We start from the raw sequence: 14,279 nt of genomic DNA, 5'->3' as shown, positions 1-14,279 counted from the left end.
TGACATGTTGCTCTCATCTCTGGGGCCTTCCTCGCTCCCTCATCCCCACCCCCGCCCCAACTGGGGTAAGAGCAGTAAACGTGCCTCTTTTCACCCATTGGCCCCCACCATAGCGTCTGTCGCGGAATAACTTTATTTTCAAGTTTTGTCTGATGAGTGGGTAGTTGTAAGGTATCCGCAAACAATCAATCCAGGGAAAGAACCCCAAAGTTGGTGGTGGCAAGTTTCTCAGCGGGTCCTTCTTTCTTTCCTGTATTTATTTTTTTTTTTTTAACACCATGGGCAAGTGGATAATTCGTTTCCAGGGCTGTATTTATTAGTGGCAGGGAGCTCGTCGTGTTCCAGCGAGCCGTTGAGATTCTGTCCACGGGTTAAAAATTAAAGACTGAATGTGTTCCGGACCGATTTCTGTTTGTTCAGGCGCTGAAGGGTGACCCCATGGACGGTGTGGTGGGGTGGGAATCACAGCCCAGGAAGCAGAGGTGGAATGCATATTTTTAAAAACTTGTTCTATGGGTTATTTCTGTTCTAAACATAGCTGTGTGTGATAGTGCAGACGTCCCAGCATGACTTTTCCCGAGCTGCTTTGTTTTCTCTGCCACTGACACGGTTTACCAATCCCTTTCTGGTCTTACTGCTTTCTCAAGTCATACCTTGTGGTGCTTTAAGGAGGCCGTTGAGTGGAGTGGAGCTTTAAGTCACGTGCACTCGAGAATGTCCGAGATCAGTTCACGTCTTGATTCATACTTTCCCCTATTTCTGCTTGAGAGCAGAGGTCTTTCATTTAGTTGCCCAGCTGCTACGCTGGTCAGCTTTTGACGTTTCGTTGCTGAAACAGTCTTCAAGAAATGCCTGTAGTGGCAAAAGAACCCTGTGCCTAAGCTTCTTTCCTTGTAATTCTGCTAGTTTAACATTCTTTGCAAAGAATGCAACAAAAATGCCCTAAGTAGAAGGGCAAATATAGAAGATCATATTACTATCTGCCATTTTATTGAACACTTTCTGGAAGGCAGGTATTGTGCAAGACGTTCCCTTGTCTCACCCCCCCCAGGTAAGTGACACCCCGTGCTGTGGGAATCGAGCTTTCTGCCTGGTTTTCAGAGGAGCCCAGGGTGCCTCAGCTGAGTTTCTGTGGCTCACCCCTTCCTGTGTAGAAGTGGAGAACCTGGTGTCAGGAACAGTGTCCGGAAGGGGTCTGCTTGGCAGCCTCTGGACCCCATCGTTGTCCATCCCCCCCCCCACCAGACACTTGAGTATGCTTTGCGTTCCAAAGCAGTTGAAAATACCTCCCATTCATCCTGCCCTGAAGTTTCTGGAAGCACATACATCCTGTGGCCAGGGGACGACTTTACCATGTGCAGTCTCTTCCCTTCGCACCTAAAAATGACTACTGTTCTGATCCCAGGGTCCTGGGATCGAGCCTCGCCTCGGGCTCTCTGCTCGGCAAGGAGCCTGCTTCCCTTCTTCTCACTCTCTGCCTGCCTCTCTGCCTACTTGTGATCTCTGTCTGTCAAATTAATAAATAAATTTTTTTTTAAAAATGACTACTGTTCTTTGCAGCCTTGTTAGTAGAATGCAGTAAGCTGCTGTAAACCTGGCTCATTTCCTTCACTCTTGTAAACAGATCGTGTCTGCTGGGTGAAGAATTCTGAGAAACTCGTACTCGCTTCGGATGCAGAGGTTGGCTAGCAAGAAGTCAGTTGTTAACCTTCTTGGAATTCGGTAGTTGAACGTAAAAAATATTTTTATTAATCACATTGTCCTTTGTACTTGGGAGTACTTTAAGAGTCTCAGTGTTGCTCTTCCTGAAACGCTTCTTTGTTTTTCCATGAGCCCTGTCCGAGCATTGCTGTGTCGCCCTGTGGAGTTGGAAGACGCGTCTTCTGTCTGACTTCTCTGCTTTCTGAATGGGCCCGGCCCGTAGCCCAGCCCGGCTTCCTTTCCTCGTGCTCTTCTTTCCCAGCGTGCTCCGCTCTGCACTGTCTTGGTCAAGCTTGCCCGTGGGGTACAGTCTCTGAAGGACTCTTGGTCGCTCGGGGCCCGCGCCATGGCTCTGCCGTTGCTGCCATCCACCCGTTGTCAGTGTTCACGTGACGCTCTGCGGTGGCCCGGTCCCCTATGGAACGCTGGGCTAAGCCTTGTCCCGTGGACACGGTCCTTCTTAGGTGTACGTTTGCTCACCCGTTGCAAGTCCTGTGGGTTCTTCCCAAGTCAGGTTCCAGAACCCACTCTGCGTGTTTCAGCTGGTCTGCAGAACTTCACTAGCACAGGCCTTGACCTCCTACAGCCTTTGCTTCTCAAAACTTTGCTGTACAAAACTTAGGTGGAAAAATGCTCGGCCTTTCTAACAACAATAACAACAATAATAAAAAGAGTGACGCTAGAAAGTAAAAATGTTTTCTGTTGAAGAAAAACAACTTTGGAAAAAATTGCTCCGTGTCAGTGAGGATAAAGTGACGTCAAGGATGAGGGTGCTCTGAAGTGGCAAGTCCCTCTGGGGCGCAGTTCGGCGAGGTGTGTCAGAGAGATCTGGAGATGATGGTGTTTTTCCTTGGGAAACTTCTCCAAAGGAGATCATCAGTGATGTCATTAAAAATATTGATACATGGATGTTTGTTATATTGCTGGTAAAAGCTTAGAAATTACTCAAGTGTCCTCAGCAGGGAAGGTGAAATAAATTATGGCAGATTGTCCTAACGGAATGGCATGCAGCATTCTAAAAATCACATTTTCAAACAATTTTTATTATGTGGAAAGACACAGAATAGCATCTACAGAAAGATGATCTTCGTTTTTAAACATACATGCCTGTAATACCTACGGATTGAACAAAAGGGTCTGGAACTACATGGACACGTTCATGGGTGGGCTCTGTCCCCACCTCAGGGGGGAGGCCTGACCCCTAACGGAAGGGATCAGATCCTCAAATGTCAGCCTGGGTTAGGGTGAGATTTCAGGGTGGTGATTGCGAGCGGGGATGAACTCGACTTCTCACTGGCACTGAAACTGACCTTCGTTCTGTCCTCTTGCTTGTTTCCTCCGTGCTTTGTTTGCCCTCAAGCAGAGAGGGACAGAGGGGCTCAGGGCCTGGGGAGCCCACTGGTTACTTCACCCCCACCGTCCAGCCTCCACTTCCGGGACTGGCTTTTTTTTTTTTTTTTTTTTTTTAACCTTGGGTACACGGTAGACTTACTGAACGCAAACCAATTTTCTTGACATTGGATTTCCCATCGAGTTTGCCTCTGTTCCTCTCAAAGACAAGACTGGCACAGCAGCAGTTGGTTGGAATTAAAATATTTTTTATTCAATTTAATAAAATATATTTTATTATTAAATATATGTGCATATATAATATTCCTATAATGTCAACAAAGGAAGAAATTTACAGCCCACATGATTCGGTTTAGAAATCACCTTCTAAAAAGTCACCCTGAAAAATGACCGCTGGGCAAATAATCTGATGGTCACCGTGGCTTTTAAAGAAAATCTTATCCCTGTGGATTTTTGATTATTGATTATCACCTTCCAGGAAAAAAGTTGATATTTCTTACAAATTAGTCCATGAGAAAGTGCTTACATTTCCCTGCAGTATCCGGTATTGGATTGTTCAAACCTTTTGATGAAACCGTATTTGACGACGATGCCGAAGCTGTAGAAGGAGCATGGATACCCCGGTCTGAGAACCCCTAAGTGTGTGAATGCTTTAGGACTTGGTCCTGAGCCCTTCATGGTCTGCAGCCACCTCCCCTGGGAGGCCCCTAGTCCTGGGGCTTTAAAGACCATCGGTCTGTGTACAGATGACCCTGTGTCCCTCTCGAGCCCAGACCTGTTACCTGGTCTCACACCCTCCATAAAACAAATACAGAGGACGTAACTGCTGGTGTTTGCTTGGAGGTCTCTGAGCTCCTCCGTCTCTCATTACATGAAACCAGTCCTTTCTCTTCACCACCCACAACTCGAGAAGGCAAATCCTTTGGATCTGTCTCCCATCAGCTGCTGCTTTTACCCCCAGTGCCCCTGTCTGCTTTCCACTCACCTGCTGGAGGGAACGCCTCCTGACAGCCCTCCCAGAGCGCTCTTCCTCACCCACATCTGTATACGGCAGCCTGCAGTCCTCTTTTCGAAAATCCACATTGGATTATTTCATTCACCTGCATAAAGTCTTCGATCGCTGCTTTTACACTTAGGAAAAAAAAAAGGTCCCAGTGATTTCCCTGACCTTCAGGACTATATTCTAGGAAGCTGAATCACCCAGGGGGCTTTTAAAATACATGCATGCACGTAAGTATATATTCTGGGATCATCACCCCCAAGATTCAGGTGAAGCTGATGTGTGGTGGGATCAAGGCATCACTTTTAAAAGCTCCCCAAATGATTTGGATTCACGGGAAGGATCGGGAACCACTGCTGGGTACCAGCGATTTTTAGGATTCAGCAAGCATCATAGTCATCTGAAGGCTCCCTCCACAGCTCCCTGCTGGGCCCAGCCCCAGCGTTTCCATTCTGGGGGCTGGGGATTGGCTTGATTTGCGTTCCTTAGAACGAGCCCAGGTGGTGCTTTGGCTGCCACTCCAGGGACTCTGCTTTAAGAACCTCTAGTCCATGGGCTCTGGCTCCTTCCTTCACTGCCTCAGTCCCCTACTGTGTCACCCCTGCTCCCTGCACAGAGCTGATTTCCTTTCTGTACTCCAGATGTGCTCAGTTCTTTCCACCGCCAGGTCTGTACTTCTGGCCTGCTCTTCCCGCTAAATCGTGGAGTGCTTGCCCCATTTTCATACTTGGGTCTTTGTTCAAAGATCACCATTTTGTAGAAGAGTATTATGTGGCCACTGTGTTTGAAAGAGAGCCTCCCTATCACTGTCTAGTTGGTCATCCTGTTTATTCCCTGTGTAGGAATTGTCATGGTCTGTAATGTGTTTTTATTTGTTTCCCGATTGCTTGCTTGTGCGTCCTTTTGAATGCGTCCCGCACTCCCCCGAGCTAAGCCACACGAGCACCTGGACTCTGTTGCCTGTCCGCTTGTGGGTGTGTGCATGGGGTCGGTCAGCAGAGCTGCTTCACCTGCTTCACGTCCATGTATGTTTTCAGCAACTCGTTACTAAGGGCAAAGCACGAGATGCAGGAATGAAGGAAGCACGCGTCATGTGGGTGAAGACCCCACAGTCCAATGAAAGGGTCAGACAGACAAACGCGTATGGACCACGGACTTCGTAGACCAGCCTCGCTTGTCGATGGCCACTGCCCTGGGAAGGAGCTCGAGGAGACCCGGAGGGAAGGACCTGGAGAGGCCATCAGATGTTACATTCATCCGGCTGTCTCTGCAGTGTAAGGAGGGCAGATGTCTGCCACCTCAGCATTGTTTTCTGGGTTTTGTTGTTCTGCTGAGGTATTGGACCACAGGTGTGTCCCTCCTTCTTCAGAGGGAAGGTCCGTTGTCAGGACCATTCTGCTCTGACCTTTTGTCATGAGGACACTTGCTTTTTCCACCAGCCGTGCTCCTTTCTTTCTCCTGGACCACTGGTGGAGGGCCGTGATTTTGCCCCCAGAAGACTCTTAAGTGGGTCATACCAACCCATGAATTAAATTAACTCCAAAGTCACTTTGACCTCAAGGCAGAGAATTCGTTGCATATTAAGAGACTAAATTCAGTGTAATAATAAGATGCCCACAAGAGATACTCTAAATTTGAATATTAATTCTATCTCATTATCAGATTCCCGGGGAGACAATGAAATCCAAAGATTACATTCCATTTTAAATTAAGGTCCGAGACAGGGAAGTCAGATTCTCTGCCCGTATGAGTTACAATTCAAAGAGATTGAAATTTAAAATGTGTCCTGTCCGATTCCGTGTAATCCTGCCTGGAGGGGTTCCCCGTGCCTTCCTGGGGTCAAGGCTCCTTTACCTGTTGTGGGCCAGGTTGGTGTCCTGCAGGTTCACAGACCCCAATACCGAGTCCCAGACATGCCTCACTTCTTAAAATTGAGGAAAGGTAACAGAGCCCAGGTTTATCAGAGCAGCGGCCCCACACACCAAAGTTAGACGAGCCAGTGCCCAGTCTGCTTGGGGTTCTCCGCAAGCAAAATCATGTCCCCAGAAACCAGCGCTTAGCAGTCTCAGCAGAAAGCCTGCGGTGTCCAAGGGAGAGCAGTGATGCAGAAAGGCGCCATTTCTGCTTCTCTGGGACTTCGGTGAGTCTGTGACGGTCGGTGGCCTGTGACACTTAAGGGTTCTCTCCTCACTCCTGTCTTGGATCCTGCCCCTGTGAGCAAGTCTAGTGAGCCAAGCCCATGGTTCTCTTCCTGTCCTGGGTTTTGTGGGGCCCCAGTCCAGTCTCTGTGTCAGTAATAACTAAAACTTCTACCCCATCTCGGAGAGCAGTTAGGACTGGGTGCGTTTTCATGTCACTTTAGATCTTTTTATCCCAGCCTTCTGGATGATTATTTTCCACTTTATATCTGGGTAATCGATCCTCTAAGATCAACTTCTACTCCTAAAAAAAAAAAAAAAAAAAAAAAAATCACCCTTCCTTCACTCGAATCAGCCAGATTGCTTTCTTCTGTTTGTTTTCTTCCACTGCTTCTGTTTTGACAGTAGGACTGAGCACTGTTCGCAGCACTCTGACTCCTCTCTGGTTTCCAGAGTCAGAAAGATCCAAACAAAGATCTTCTTAAGTCGCAGTATTTCACGGAGTTTATTTTCCTACATAGAATAAGAAGACCGTCCCCTTGTGTGTTTTTTCTGGTCTTGGGATCTACCTAAATTTTCTCTAAGCACGTATGATACTACAGGTTTCTGGCACATTGCCTTTCCCAAGTTAGAAATGTCTTCCCGTTCTCTGAGAATTAAGAACAATCACAAATAGGGGCTAACCATGACCATGCTTCTTCTGTGGTAGTGAGGTATTCTTAGTACATTAGTGAAGATGATTACACTGTAGATTTTCTGGTCGGCTTTAGAGGATCCTGGTGCATTTTTGTAGTATGTTTAATTTAGTTCATCAAATACTTCTTGCAGGATTTTTGCGTGTGGGGACGGGGTGGGGTATATGTTCATACTTAAATAGGCCTGTAACTTCCTATTCTGGTCTGTCTGATGCTGGCTTTGGACCAACTCAGAGTAGCCTTCTTAAATGAGCTGGGAAGCCTTCTTTCTTGTCCTGTTGTTTGGGAACAACTTAAATACACCGTAGATTATGTGGTCCTGAGAAATTTGGAGGCCCTCACTTGGAGAACCATTGGGTCTTTGAATGTTTTTGTCAGTCTTGCTTATTTTTGTAACTTTAAATAATCTAAGTATTTAAATTATTCTGTTCAAGATTTATATTTATTGTGTCAATGCTGATGTCTTCTACTTTCCTCAGAGATCTCCATTATACCTAGATTCCTAGCTTTTTTCATGAAATTCATAATATTTCATTTGAATCTACATTTTCTACAGCTGTTTAACTCTTTTCGTTCTGCTCTGTTTTAATTAGTGTCTCTCTTTTCCTCCTTCATCAGTCTTCCTGGAATTTTTTTCATTTCATTAGTGTTTGCAGAGAACCCGCTTTGGCTTCGGCTCACCTTTCTGCAGTGCCGCTACTTGCCACTGCTGCTCTGTCTCTTGCCGGATGGTCAAGAAGAACAAAGACTCTCCAGCTGGCAGGCTTCTCCTGGGTGGTGGCGCAAAACAGGAGTCAGTGGAGTGACAGACCTAAAACGCAAAAACTCGGTCTGGAATTCTATATCCAGCTAAAATATCCTTCACCAATGAACATAAAGCCATTTCCAGACAAACAGGAGAGATTGCCATCGGCGGAGTTGTGCCCAGGGGGGTGTTGAGGGAAGTTATATCAAGCGAAGGAAATCAGTGTATTCGGGGGGTTATAGTGTATGGAAGTAAAGTGCGTGAGAATTTGCCCCAGGGTCAAGTGGGGGATCCAGTTGTGAGACTCTGATGCGGCGGCAGCCACACTGATGCTGTGTGGGAAACAGTATAATGCTGCTTGTAGGGAGACCACAGCAAGTCAGAGACGCATCCTCTAATCCCTAGAGCAGTCACTTTAAAAAAACGAAAGAGGGAGGCTTAGTCGTGGCATAAGGTGCTGAGGGCAAGCCGTGGGGGTGGCAGGGTGCTTCCCAGGGAGGCGGACATTCTGACCTTGGTTTGCCTGTGGTTGCACGGGGGCAACTACAGTCTGCGATATGTCAGTCATTGCTCAACAAAGCTGGGTTTAGGAATTTGGGGGAAGAAAAAAGAAAAGTGCCAGAGGGAAACATGAGGGCAGTGAGCTGCGTGCTAGGGTCTTCTTTCAGGGTTTATGATGGGTCCCCTGCGCTGGCTTGGTGGGTGCTCTTGGCCTTGGCCCAGGTCAGGAATTCTCAGCTCAGCTGCACATTAGAATCCTTGGAAGACTTGATCCAAGACTCTGATCCCCTGACTTCACTCTCCAAGAATGATTTCTTTGTCCTGGGGTTGGAACCGCAGGATCGGTCCTGTTTGAAACCTCCCAGGGGTGCCGACATGGAGTCTAGCCTTGGACTCTGCATGCTAGATCAAGATCGCCTGCAGAATCTACCAGATGGCCTGTGACTTCTTGAGTTGTAGCCCCATAACCTGTTTCTCTGGCGGCGGCAGCAGCTCAGTCATGAAGTGCCTGGGCTGATGCTGCATGAAACAGCGCAGAAGTGAGTGCAACATGGAGATGAACAAGACCGTGTTTGCGGTCAGACTTGACTGTGAGAGGCAACAGCTGGCAAGGGGCTGCGGGTAGGGCTTAGCCACCCAGCATCACACGCAGCTCATGAGACACTCAGGAGAAGCTTGACTCACTCAGAGTCACCACGGCTACCGATTTCTTCCTTTATGTTTTAGAACTTTGCTTGTATTCAGTGAAGAAGTCCTGTGTCCAGCCCTTTGCAAGTGTGGGTCATGAAGGAAACCTTCAGAATCTCGGAACCAGGTGAGAGCAGTATCACAGATGCTGCTGTGTCTTATGTCCCGACGTGCGGGGACGTGCAGGGTACCGTGCTGAACGCTTCCTCTCGGATCTTCACTGTAACCTCCTGAAGTGGGCATGACCCCTCGTCACACAAAGTCTGGACTTCGGAAAGTTCAGAAACCTCCTCCAGGTTCCGTGGCTGAAAGGATGGGCTGGAATTCTCACGCAGGGCTGTCTGCATCCAGAGCGTCTGCTGTCCCTCCAGGTGATTGGGGGGATCCTTGAGTCTCGGCCCATGGGCAGGTGCGTCCGCATTTCTGACCAGGTGGTCCTTGTCATCCAGCATTGCCTTTGGGCTCCAGGCCCTCTGAGTGGCTGTGAGCGTGTCTGAGGATGGCTTCCATCCCACGGAGACCTTGTTGGAGCATCGCCACACCCCTGCTGGTCATCGATTTCATTTCGGAACGAGGACCCTGATTTCTGTTTGTGGATGTATTTGCTTTGAGGAGCTCTATTGTGAACACATTTTTACCAAATGTCAGTTATGCTCAATTCACTATGTATTTCATGGAGATCAGTTCCTGTGTTGGTATCATGCTCTGGCCCTTCTTTGAGTTCTTGGATTTTTGCATTTAATGTTTGCTGTGAGAGCAGTCAGAACAGTTGAGGTTCTGTTTTCTGTCCATCTAATTACTTTCCCAAAGGAGCTTAGATAGTAGAGGTTGGCCTGCACACTTGGCAGAGTACCTTCCCTGAGATGATTGGCCAAGGAAGGAGGGAACGGTTAGCAAGTCAATTAATGGTCCTTCTGTTTACACTTTATTTCCAGGGGCTAAATGTTCGTTTGTTTAAGCCAGACTTGCTGTCTTGTTGAGATGTGTTACCTCGTGAAAGTGTTGACTGAGCTTGGCTCCTTGATGTGCACTACAGCTTGTGACTCATTTATTGCAGGTCTAGAATCAATTCCCAACATGTTAGGTAAGAAAACAAACAGCTTCCTTGTTTTATGAAGTGTGAACAGAAGAAAACTTGTTAATTTCCTAATTGTTCTCCCCTGCCCCAGACGGGAGTGCCACACGTGTAGCTGCGGCAGTCAACTTGAGCTTGGTCGTAACACCTTTGTGTTACCGGTCACTCCCCCTGAAGGGCTGGCATCGGCGTGTCCTTATCCTGCTTATGGAACCTGAGTCCATTCTTGAGTATATAATTGTGTATTTGTCATAATTCCACCGTCATCCTTGTCTGGAGATCATTTATGTTAAAAACGTTTATGAATCTCTTTAAGAAGTTCTCTTGGATAGGGACGCCTAGGTGGCTCAGTCGATGAAGCTCGGCTTTTGGCTCAGGTCATGAGCCCAGGGCCCTGGGATTGAACCCGGCTTCGGGCTCCCTGCTCAGTGGGGAGACTGCTTCTCCCTCTCCTGCTCCCTCTCCTGCTTGTGCTCTCTCCTTCTTTCTGTCAAGTAAATGAATAGAATCTTTTTTAAAAATGTATCTTATATCATTTCATAATGGAGCAGTGTGAATAAGAAATATTTACCTGGGAAAGCATGCCCCCAATACAGCTACAACCCTAGTGTAACATGGTCTTCAACAGCTCTTTCATTCGCTCTTACTGCCTGCCTAAATTTCACATTTAACATGCGATTTCGCTTCCTTCAAAGGAAATCTCACCGTTTAGCACCCCTGAGGATTCTCCTTATCCACCGCCCCCCCCAAAATGAGATTCTTTTTGTATCAAATATTAGCTCCTGAATAGTTTTATTTCTCACCAAAAAAAAAAAAGATTTTTGAAAATAAATTTACTATTTTGTAGACAGAACGTTTTTTGAATTAGGTACAAAGTAGGATTGTAAACTCAGCTCTGTGGACGTGCTCTTCCTGCTTCTTCATCCTTGAGGGAGCTCCACTCTCACCGCAAGCACCGAACCCCTGTTAACAGCGTGACCAGCAGATGCCATCATGGGGCACCGGCAGTGCGCGAGCCTCTGTGGCAGTCAGTCCCCTTCTCGCATCCGCTCTTGGAAGTGAGCCCCATCCTCCCATTTTATGGGCGAGAAAACACAGTCTCCTGGGTTAAGTGACTTGCCCAAAGTCACACAGCTCAGCGGAGCTGCAGAACCAGGCTTGGACCCTAGCATGCTGGCTCCCGGGCTCTTGCTTTTCATCCCTGTGCTGTGCTGCCTGGCCAGCTCCTGGAACATTCCCTGGTCCTCTGGATCTCCCAGATTTTGTACATGCTTTTCTCCCTGCAAGACATACTCCACAGCCCCCTTGATTCGTTCACTTAATGCGTGTTTACGCTTATCTCGAGCTAAATGCCACTTCTTCGGGGAGGCCTTCCCTGTGAGGCCAGTGCTGTATGGTCAGATACCGAGCTATTCCAGTATGTTCCAGGAGGATTTAAGATCACATATTTGCAAAGGACTGGAGGGCCCAATGGTATCCCTTCATCACTATGGCAGTCACCAGGCCCTTGCTCCTTCTGGATCCTTCCTCTTCAGCCCCGGACAGAGGCGCTGGCGATGTCGTTGTTAGTAGTCCAGTCCCGCTGGTGGGTGCGCGGCAGCTTACTGGAGGAGACGTGTGGGATGACGGTTGCATTGCGAAGCTTTGACTATAATCTCACTGAGGCATTACCAGTTTGGCCAAAACGTTTCCTTTTGTGCTTTTCAAGCATGTGACCCCTTCCAGGTGCAGCCCTCTGTAGGGCTCTGACCTTCCGAGCCAGTGCTTCTCACACTACCTGTGCTGAAGAATGTCCTCTCTTTTCTCCCAGACCATCCTGGACCAAGATTCTTATAAAATATAATACAAATGAATTACTAGAAAAATAAAAAATTTTAAAAAGACCTTCAAACCTAGAAGTTATTACTTTAAGATTCAGGGTACGTAACAGCATAGCAGGACAACCCTGTTAAATCATTAGCTCGGTTCCTGGCTTTTTCCTCTTCTGGTCTATTTTCACAGACTTGCGGTGGTCTCCGGGCCACTTTGAGTAGCACTCGTTAGTGAAGTGATCCTGAGGAGGAGGGTACTTAACTCGGGAGCCCCACTTCCTTATTCAGTAAAGTAGAGCCAATAATGCGTACCCGGGCTCCATCAGAATAATGGGAAACATGATGAAAGTGTCGCTCCTTCGCGCCTGCTTGATGTCTGTTAAGTTCATTTCTCACCCTATCTCCAGTGCCTAGAAAAAAAGGGTAGAAATTAGATTTCTTCTCTTCCTCTCTGCCTTTGTGAAACTGAGGATGGTCAGTATCAGTGACCCTGCGGCAGGAGGGCTGCCTTCTTCCACCGGGACATGTATTTATAGATGGTTCCCAGCTCACGGTGGCTCGACTTCGGAATTTCCACCCCGATGATGGTGTGCGAGAGATAGAGACCGCCCTTGGAATGTTGAGAGTGGATCTTTTCTCGGGCTAGCGATCCCGCACTGTGCTCTCTCTGGTGACGTGGGCCAGCGGCTACAGCTTCCTGTCGGCCACACCATCACACAGGTCAGCAGCAGCTGATACGCTGACAGCCAGGCCATGCTCTTCAGCCTTTCCATTTCTCACTCTGTACATGAGCTGTTTCACACTCTAGTATCAGATTGGCTTTGTGGCAGATGATTTTGTCCTGCCGTAGGCTGATGACGTGAGCGTTCAGAGCACGCTTAAGGTCAGCGGGACTCCGCTGCGACGTTCAGTAGGTTGGGTGTAGTAACAATGGGTTCTTTGGGACATACCCCCATGGTAAGTCGAGGAAGGTCCGCAGTTCATCCAGCCCTGGGAATGCTCAGTGATGCTTGTCTTGTCTTCTGGGCCATCACAGTAGGCAGCTAGGGAATAAATATTTCTTAGAAATTAAAAAAGTAGATCAGGAAATCTTACTAATGTTTCTAATTTATAAGTATCAAATTAGCTTCTGGATTTGATAGTTCTTTTTTATGCTGAAGATATTTTTTCCTAAAAACTTTAATTATCCTTTGCTTTAAGCTAACTATATAAATAACGGTTCAGAATAAGTGAAGCTGAATGCCGTCTGAAGGTTTTTGTGTGGTTCTTTCTGAGTTTAGGATACACATCTCACCAGGGACTGTTTCAGTCCTGTGAAATAGTTTTCTTTGTTTTACGTGTCATCAGATTAAAATAATTTTGTAAATTTAACTTTTATATTAAGGCATAATTGGCACATAACAGGACATTCAGATATACAACATATTGACTCAGTATTTGTGTATATTTTGACATAATCACAAGAAGTCTAGTTAATATCCATTATAAATTTAATTATATAAAATATAATTTTAATTATATAAAATTATGTAAAATATATTCAGGCTTCCAAAGTCGGAATCCCATAGGCAGGTACATTAACAGAGGCCTTGTCTCCATTCCTGTTTCTTGTGCCTTGTTCTCTCCTCATCCCCTGTAGATAACCACTAGAGCTTTTTACTTCACCCTTCAGGGTGTCTTTTGGGAAATATAACAAACTTTGTATATTTCTCCTGATTCATGACACAAAAGGTCCACAGACAAGGCCACGCTGCACTTTGCTTTCTTCACTTACCTTGTGTCCTAGCGATCCGTGCCCAGTAGTGTGTTAGGTCTTCTCCACTTGCGTTCCCAGCTGCGTACAAGCCTTTCGCATCTGTGCCATAGCGCATTTGACATTTGAGCTGTTTCTGGGATCTTTGTTGTTATACATTGCGTCGTATACAACCCGATTAGTTGTCAGAGCAATACAGAGCCAACCACGGTGACACAGCCCGTCACACCCACCAGGACGGTTGACAGGTACCGAGAAGGATGTGCGGCAGTGGGAACCCTCGTGCGTTGTGGCTGGACCAGAGAACGGTACAGCACTTTGAGAAGCATTCCGGCGGTTCCTCAGAATGTTCGAGACCAAGCCGTTTTCCCTCCAGATACACAGTGGGGAGAATTAATTATAAACTATGATAAACTCCAATCCATTTGCAGTCTATCTTGGTGAACAGTATTGGGAAGAGAGATACACTTTTTCGTCCTTATATGGCTGTCCAGTTGCCCCAACATTTTTGAGGAAAGGTAAGAAGAAAAATAGTGTATCCCTTTTTGTATATCTGTTTTTAAATATTTCTGAGTTGGTGGAGGTTTCCCCCGATAAGCCAAAGTAGAGCGTTCCTCTGAAGCCTCATAAACCAAGAAGGCAGAAAACAAAGAAGCAATTACCCTTAATTTACATGGAAAAATTTTTGAGCATTTTCATTCCCAAAAAATAACCTACCAAATCCTACCAAATAACACCTAAAACCTAAAATAACACTAACATGTCATAAAAGCAGGAATGATACAATGAGTACGCAGCCCGCGTAAAGTGGAAATCGTGCCTG

General features: G+C 46.8%; 1 protein-coding gene across 1 annotated transcript in view; it reads left to right on the top strand.

The window, feature by feature from the left end:
• The window catches only part of ATXN10 (ataxin 10), a 159,069-nt gene that overhangs the window by 115,574 nt on the left and 29,216 nt on the right, over nucleotides 1-14,279 (top strand). The window lies entirely within an intron of this gene.

Source organism: Mustela putorius, unplaced genomic scaffold (genome assembly GCF_011764305.1).
Source record: "Mustela putorius furo isolate JIRA1106 unplaced genomic scaffold, ASM1176430v1.1 tig00000738_pilon_pilon_pilon, whole genome shotgun sequence".
In the NCBI taxonomy this organism is placed as follows: domain Eukaryota; kingdom Metazoa; phylum Chordata; class Mammalia; order Carnivora; family Mustelidae; genus Mustela; species Mustela putorius.
Note: the sequence above shows the minus strand (reverse complement) of the source record. Positions and strands in the feature narration are given on the sequence as shown.